The 8,944-nt window shown below is 37.9% G+C and overlaps 1 non-coding gene across 1 annotated transcript; it reads right to left on the reverse strand.

Annotated features, from left to right (window-relative positions):
- Positions 1 to 8,254: 8,254 nt before the first annotated feature.
- On the reverse strand, positions 8,255 to 8,375 carry LOC144319832 (small nucleolar RNA SNORA31). Its single transcript, XR_013385541.1, has one exon. It is a non-coding gene; the product is annotated as a small nucleolar RNA SNORA31 (small nucleolar RNA).
- Positions 8,376 to 8,944: the final 569 nt, after the last annotated feature.

The following is an 8,944-nucleotide window of genomic DNA, read 5'->3' on the forward strand; positions in this document are numbered from 1 at the left end:
ACTTGCCAGGTATTTTCTGGAATGTCCCTCAATACCTTGTCAGGTATCTTCTGGAATGTCCCAGATCTGTCTGGTGTTTTTCTCATGATTAGATTGGACTTTTGAATGTTTTGGATGAAGATCATAAAAGTAAAGCACCGTTTTATCACTAACTGAGATTCCTATGTTTGTCAGGTTTCTCTGTTAAAAAATAACTCTCCCTCATCGTCCTATACTGTACTTTTTGGAAGGAAGTCAGTATACTTAGTTCATTCCAAAAGAATAAGGATTTATGTTCCATCTCCTTAAGGAATTTCTGCATAAATTATTTGGAATTCTGTTCTCTCTCATTCATTTATTTTTTTGAATTAATCATTTATTTATGTCAGTGTGACTCATGGATATTTATTTTATACTTTGGATTATCATCCATTACTACTTAATTTATCTTTTTGCTCAAATTGCTTCAACTTTGGCCATTGGGAATTTTTCAGTTGGCTTTTATGTCCCTTTGACATACCCCATTATCTTTTTAAAGCACTACCTTATTTTCTGGCACTAAAAACTACAAAATACTCCAGGCTTGTCTTGTATACTCCCTGTATTCTTTTTAATAAAAAAAAAATGCTTGAAAGAGATACTAAATGAGAGAATTCAGAAATGCTCAATTTCACACCCAGCTAAATGATTTAGCTTAATACATAAACTTTTCTTATAGATATTTGCCTATTCTCTCCATTTTAAACCATTGTAATGTGAAATCATTGGTAACAGCATAAAAATAATATGACAAATCAAGTTCGATTAACTTCAGAATTTAGGAAACTTGGTGGATCTGATATACTTTCCTGTGGCTATAGATGAAATCACTAAGTGGCTAGCTTTGAATGTTTAAAGTAGTCTGTTCCTGACTATTTATACCCTGATTCCCTGTAACTTTTGGAGTAAGTCTACTACTTTCATATAGACCTAAATTTTCTTGCCAGGCAAACAGGGAGCCAAGGACTCTGAGTTGGCTGCAGAATTGGGAGAAGTGGTTTCTTCTGCTTGGAGGCATGAAACCATGGGAAATTAGTCTTCATTCTGGGAAGAGACTGGCTTAAGATGCTATCTATGACAAGATATCAAGTCTAAAAAGCAAGAATTCATTCTAAATCAAAAGATTTGCAGCAAACAGAAAATAACGCAGCTCCAGAAGTGAGTCCTGGAGATACTCTTAGACCAATGGTGTGAAGGGGCAAAACCTTTTATCAGGTATCTGATAGCAGGAGATAATTCTTAAAGGAATAACCTGGGGTGCCTAGGTGGCTCGGTTGTTTTAGCATCTGACTCTTGATTTTGGGCTCAGGTCGTGATCTCAAGGTCGTGAGATTGAGCCCCACATTGGGCTCTGTGCTGTGCATGGAGTCTGCTTGGGATTCTCTCTCTCTGCTTCTCCATACCCTACTTGCAAGCATGCTCTCTCTCTCTCTAGAAGGAAGGAAGGAAGGAAGAAAGGAAGGAAGGAAGGAAGGAAGGAAGGAAGGAAGGAAGGAAGGAGAAAGAAAGAGAAAGAAAGAAAGAAAGAAAGAAAGAAAGAAAGAAAGAAAAGAAAAGAAAAGAAAAGAAAAAAGAAAAGAAAAAAGAAAAGAAATAAGAAAAGAAAAGAAAGAAAAGAACAAACCTTTCTAGGTGGGAGAAAGTGAATTGACATTAGACTTTGGTTTCATATCTGGCTATTTCTTACTAATTATGCATTGTTGGAATTTCTATACACCCTCTCTGAGCCTCAGTTTTCTCAAATGTAAAAATAAAGCACGTACTGATACCTACCTCATTACATTGTTGAGAGAATTAAACAAAATAATACAAAGAATGCTTAACAAGAAATTGAGCACCAAAGATCTCAGTACATTAGCCATTGTTTTATTGCATATTATCTAGAGTCCTATTTCAACTAGCACTTAGTATGATGTAGCTCATTAAAAGAAATTGAAAGTAGGTGAGAATCTAAAATACAACTTCATTTTTAAATATTTTGATACTTGTGGTAAAAGGTATTTTAAATGTGATGGGAAACTTATTAAACCTGAAACATTTTATCCAAACTAGGAGCAAAATTATACAAATGTTCCAGTTATCTATTGCCACATGTAAATTACTTTCAAACTTAGTAGCTTAAAACAAAAAACATTTATGATGTCGCATAATTTTGGAAGGCCAGGGATCAGAGAGTGGTAGAGCTAGAAAATTTTAATTCTGCATCTCTCTTGAGGTTTCAGTCAAGATGTTAGTGGGGTTCAGTCTTCTGAAGGGGCTGATGAATCCACTCCCAAGCTCATTCACTGGGTTGTTGTCAGAAGACTTCAGTCCTTCACTATTTTGGCCTCTTTCTCTTCGTTTTGCTTCAACAACATGGCAGCTGAGTGATGAGAGAGAGAGAGAAAGAGACCCAGGATGGAAGCTGCAGGCTTTTAATAACTGATCTCAGAAGTGATACACCATTACTTCTACTATGTTTGCTAGAAGCAAGTTCCTAAGTCTAGCTCCCATTCAAGGAGAGGGAAATTGGGCTACCCTTCTTAAAGGGAAGAGTATAAAAAAATAAAATAAAATAAAATAAGGGAAGAGTATCAAAGAATTGTAAACATATCTCTAAGAGTATCGGAAGTATCATTGGTATCCTGAGATTTCATGGTGTTTGTTCATGATTTTCTTGGCCATGAATGAACCAAACTTGGCACCCAAAATTTTATCATTTCCTGGGAAGATGCAACGGAACAGTGAGCTGGGAACACTATGTATTTTAGCTTTTGGCATCTTTTCCATTTCCTACAACAAAGTCTTGTTTATATGTCTGACATAAAGTGGAGATTACATCATTCTTTAGGTAATTGGTCAGTACAGATAGTCACACTAATTTTAGTAGCTTTTTCTTTTTAAAGATCTTATTTATTTATTCATGAGAGATACACACACACACACACACACACACACACAGAAAGAGAGAGGCAGAGACACAGGCAGAGGGAGAAGCAGGCTCCACGCAGGGAGCCTGATGCGGGACTCAATCCCAGGACTCCAGGATCACACCCTGGGCCGAAGGCAGACGGTAAACCTCTGAGCCACCCAAGGATCCCCTTGTAGTAGGTTTTTATGTAGCTGATTTATCATTATATATATTAGAAAAGCTACCTACTTTTAATTTTTAGTTGCTGTTTTCTTCTTTTGAAAGATTTCTTTATTAGAATGGTAATTTTTAAAGAAAGAAATCCCTATTAAGGTGACAGGAAAAATAATGGTGTATACAAAGGACATTTAGTTTATTAAGCATTTTCATATAAATTATGTCAAAACAGCATCCTGATATATGAAATCCATGAGTGGAAGAGCAAAACTTCCTTTTTATAATTTCTGATATCAGCTTAGCTGTAAAATCCAGAATTTAATTGTAAATAACCTTAGTGTATTTAGTCAGGGTTCTATATATATGTGTATGAATATATGGATAAATGGAGATAGAGATTTATTACAAGGAATTGGCTTACATGATTATGCAGGCTGAGAAGTCTAGACTCAGGAGAATTATCTTTTATTCTATTTAGGCCTTCAACAGATTGGATGAGGCCTGCCCACATTGGGGAGGGTGATCTGCTTTACTCAGTGTACAGATTCAAATGTTAATTTCATCCAGAAACAACCTCATAGACACACTCAGAAATAATATTTAACCAAATATCTAGGCACCTTGTGGCCCAATCAAATTAACACATGAAATTAACCATCAAACTCAACCATCCGCTCTTTCATGCTATAGCTTTTGCTTACAATTTAGCCTCAAATCTCAAGGTTAAGGAAATAATCTGGGACAAGATGGTAAATCACTATCATTTGTAAAGGGACGAACAAACTCACAAGTAGTCAACAATTGAAATATTCAGTATAGGTCTATGAAGAAATGTGACCCTTCAAAGTCCTGCTTTGGTTTACCCCAATCCTTGTTCATCGTGGGTACAGAATACATCAACCAAGCCAGCTGATAGTTTGGTTGACAAGGTATAGGGTTTTGAATAGTATCCCCCAATTATCTCCCAGTGAGTTACAGCTGTAAAGTGGGGTCCAAAGAATATTATAAAATATTATTTTGGAGTACAATCAATTAATATTATCTAGGTCTCACATTTCTTCTAGTTCACCACCTCCCAGGATCTTTTGGTCCTCTAATTGGGAAAATGTAACTCCAGTATGGCTTAAGGACCCTTAGATGTCACACTTCTCTTTTTTCTCAGTTACTCCTAAATCCATATCTCCATCTTGGACAATAATTCTCAGATCAAGACTTTATATCCAATATCTGACTCTTTCTTATCACACTATGTATCATGTAGGCAAGAGAGTGATCCTCAATGAAACTGAATTCTTGATTATGAAGCTGATAAGGCTATCATATAAAGTTCTAGGCAGTTCCAAAATACAGATGACATAAACTGCTCAAAACTTTGCCTGTGCTTTGGAGACTTGAGGTTCCTTTCAAGACAACTATACTTTTGTTCTGGGTAAAAGTAAGCATAAGTAGTAAGTAAGCACTTTTGGATATTGGGTTGGACATACCCTGATGCAAGCCCCCAGAGAGCCCCCCCTCTTGGGTGTAGGTGGCACCTGTGACCTGCTTCAAACCAATAGAATATGGACAGAAGTGATAGAGTTGATACTTCCCATGATCATATTTCATTATATATAAGTCTATTTCAGCAGAGTCTGTTGGCTTTGAGGAAACAACTGCCATGTTGTGGATTGCCTATGGAGAAGGTCACATGGCAGGGAACTGCAAGTGGCTTCTGGAACTAGAGGGGGACTCTCAGCCAATAACCAATAAGAAATGGACCTTCAGTCCTACAAGCACCAGAAAATGAATTTTGCCAACAACTTGAGAGAGCCTCAAAGTAAATTCTTCCTCACTCAAGCCTCCAGATGAAGATGTGGCCCAGCCCATACCTTGATTGCAACCTTGTGAGACCCTGATGAAAGGACCCCGTGATGCTGGACTCCTGGCACATGAAAACTGTGTGGTAGTAAATGTGTGTTGTTTTAAGCTGCTAAATTTATAGTAATTTTGTTACTCATCAATAGAAAACCAACACACATATTAGCTCTAAATAAATTGCCTGTCTTATGATCCTGGGGAGTTTTTTTTTTTTTTTTTAAACTTTGTTGAAGTATAAGTACATAGAGAGAAGTGTGCATATCATAAAAATACAGCTCAGTAAAGTCATGCAAACTGAACACACCAGCACCCAAATCCAGAAATGGAACATTACCAGCCCTCCAAAGTCCCTTAAGGAAGATTTGAATGCCAGTAACTAACTGAATACAGGTTCTTCAGATGGAAAAGTTAAGTGCTGTACATATTGATGCTAATTAGGTAAAACTTTTAGTCATCTGTGTCTACGAAGTTTATATTTAGAGAAATTATTTTTTTAATTTATTTTTTAAAAGATTTTATTTATTTATTTGAGAGAGAGAGAGAGAGAGAGCATGAGCAGGGGAAGGGGCAGAGGGAGAAGAGGAGACAGACTCCCTGCTGAGCAGGGAGCCCAATGCAGGACTCAATCCCAGGACACTGCGATCATGACCTGAGCCAAAGACAGATGTCTAACTCACTGAGCCACTCTGGAGCCCTGTTTTTTTTTGTTTGCTTGTTTGTTTCATTTTGTTTTTAAATATTTTTTTTTAATTTTTATTTATTTATGATAGTCACAGAGAGAGAGACAGAGAGAGAGAGAGGCAGAGACACAGGCAGAGGAAGAAGCAGGCTCCATGCACCGGGAGCCCGACGTGGGATTTGATCCTGGGTCTCCAGGATCGCGCCCTGGGCCAAAGGCAGGCGCTAAACCGCTGCGCCACCCAGGGATCCCTCATTTTGTTTTTAAAATAAAGACTTAGACTGTGTTGGATCTGAAAGTTAATATTTGATTTTGGGAGATGTACGTGTTTCAGGAGCACTGATTGGTGCATAGAGTCTATATGCTCTTCCTTCATCTGTGTTATAGCCTACCATGCACTTTCATAGTTATTATTTCATTGTGTTCTCCCAATGGCCCCTCTAAGTAGTATTGCTGGATATTCACCCTGTAAGTGAACTTCAGTTATTCATTAGTGATTAAATATGCTTAGTATGAATCTCAAAGTCTTCACCTGATCTTCACCTGATAGGCAGAGATAGAGGTTACTGGTTGGTTTCAGCCAGGGTTTATTCCGACTGGTCAATACCCATACTGCATATGTTAAACATTTTGACTACCACTCTTGTTCTAGGTATACTTAGAATGAAATAATTTCAGTCTGAATGAGTCCATAGAGATGATGTGTTTCACCAGTTTTCAATAATGTTCCTCAGTTTCATGGAAGAAGTACTGCAGGAAGTGGTGGTGACAAGGAAGGTGAAATGGGAGGTGAGAGAGAAGGTTGTAGAGAAGGAGCACCATACTCCATCCAGCTTCCACTTGAGTCCTTACAATCTTGGTTCTTTTAAATATTGGTACTAGGTAAGTTTTTACATGAGATGAAGGATCTTACTACAAAAAAAAAAAATTTGAAAACCACTTATGTATTGCAACTATATCATCTTAACAAATTAAAAATCTTAGAAAGGTTAAATGACTATGAAGAAATTATACAATTATATCATTAGGTAGTTGCAAAATTTGGATATGAATTCAGGTTTTTGAATCTCAGACTTGTATTTTCAAGTGCTGCATCTTTGATGCCTACAGAGCATTGGATAGAGAACTACTTCAGCCCAATATAAACATAACTTTAACATTCTCTCAATATGTTTCTTCATGAATATGGATGCATATTTGAATAATTTGTTTACAGTCACTCTTAGTCCTATGAAGAATTTGGTATGGCTTAGAGCAACAAATTAGGAATTTGTGGGAGGGAAAGAAAGAAGGATGTAAAAGGACAAAATAGAGGTAGTACGATCTGGATGGTTGTAGAGGTGGGCTATAAATGGACTGTGAGCTTGGTGGAAGTCAGTGCAGAAGAAACCAACTATGCGAAACATAGATTGTGTTTCTGGCATCTTGAAAATGCACTAAATAAAAAACTGGGGGGGAAACACTTTCAAAATCTGGACAAACAACAGTAACTGCTCCAGACTGTCAGCTCTTACTGTTCTTGATGTGCATAAGGTTTACTTAGTTCCCTTTGCTCTAATATACTCAGACTCCAAGTGCCTGAACATAATGTGGAGAGTTAAAATAGAGGAGTGCCTCAATTCCCAAAGTGCTTTACATCTGTCAGATTCAGAGGAAACCATGGTATTGCTTTAATGCGTGTGCGCGCGAGCGCCCGCACACACTTTTATTAAACATATGCTCCCAGCCACATTCCACTTGGCAAGATCACAAATGCATAATAGCTACAAGCTGTAAAGAAAAAAAAAAAAGAGAAGTTAACCAATTTTTTTTAAATAAGATAAATAAGACCTCCTCAGCTTCTTTAAGCATTCATTTACACATTCTTTGAGTGTGCACACTAGCTTTTCTTCTCTGAGTCTCTATTTATTCATTCCTGCCCAAAGATGAATATTGCAATTGTACATGATGCAAACATTGGAAATCTGTGTTTACATTTGTGTTTCCAACTGAATATGCTAATAGTGTTTAATCAGCAGTGATATTGCTTTATATCAATGTTTTGTGCCGTGTACAGCCTCAGTGATAATGTTGTGATAACCAAAATTTTCCCCACATCAAAACTTGGAGATCATCCCAGTTTTTTTGAGCAGCCATTTGATTCCAAAATATGATGAAATCCTTTAATCTTCCTCAGGATTATTTCTGTGTTTTCAGGAAGCATTAAATATCCCCTTGGTTTCATTAAGGGGGATGGGGGGTGGGGAGGGGGAGGCTTGAGACTGCTTGCAGCAGTTCAGAGGTTCTGGGGTTCCAAGCAAGCTCCCAAGCTGTCCAGGAGAACCTGCGGGAGGAAGCTCCACGGTTGGTCCTGCGGAAGGAAGTGGCTGCAGGCTGCTCGGTGTGTGGTTCGGGGATATTCTGTGGAATCTAGCAACACACAGGCCAGAAAAAACAAGAATCCAGCAGCAGCAGAGTGAGAGGGAGGTGGGAAATGACAGCTCTTAGTCACGAATTTACAAAACATATTTCTATGCTGTATCTAAAGGAGGAGAGGGCCTGTGCAAGACTTGATGAGCTTCTGACCCTAGGCAAAGGGGTACTCTGCAGATAAAGCATGTCCTCTTCTTTTTTTTTTTTTTTTTTTTTCTGACAAATATATTCCCCTACTCAGTCTGGGCCACCACGAAAACAGAGATTTTTTTTTTCCTTTTGCATCCTACAGCAAACCAAAAGAACCATAGCAAATTGTTTAAGGTCTATCAGTGAATGCAGTAAAAGTATTATACTCTTAAGGCACACACATATCCGACACCTCTTAAAAAAAAAAAAAAAAAAAGAAAGAAAGAAAGGTAAGAAGAGCAACCCCAAACTCTAAACTTCCTTTTTTAAAAAATAGTAGTATTCCTCAGTCTTTGTGTATGTTCAAAGTTGGAAATGCTTTCTTTTCTATTTTTTCTTCTTTTTTCCCCCAGTGAGTATGTGGGAACCCTGCTAGGCTTTTTTGACAGAAACATGACATACTTTTTTTTTTTTTTTTAAGATTTTATTTATTTATTCAGGAGAGACACACAGAGAGAGGCAGAGACGTAGGCAGAGAGAGGGAGAAGCAGGCTTCCTTGCAGGAGCCTGATGCGGGGCTCCATTCGATCCGAAGACCCCAGAAACACACCCTGAGCCAAAGGCAGACGCCCAACCACTGAACCACCCAGGTGCGCGACGTGACCCACATGACAGACTTTTTAAAGAATACTGTCATCTAGAAAACAATCCACCCTTTGCATTTTAACCTTGTTAAATTGTATCCAGATTCTCTTTAATGCTGCTTCTCTCACAGGACATAA

This window comes from Canis aureus, chromosome 8 (assembly GCF_053574225.1).
Source record: "Canis aureus isolate CA01 chromosome 8, VMU_Caureus_v.1.0, whole genome shotgun sequence".
Taxonomy (NCBI): domain Eukaryota; kingdom Metazoa; phylum Chordata; class Mammalia; order Carnivora; family Canidae; genus Canis; species Canis aureus.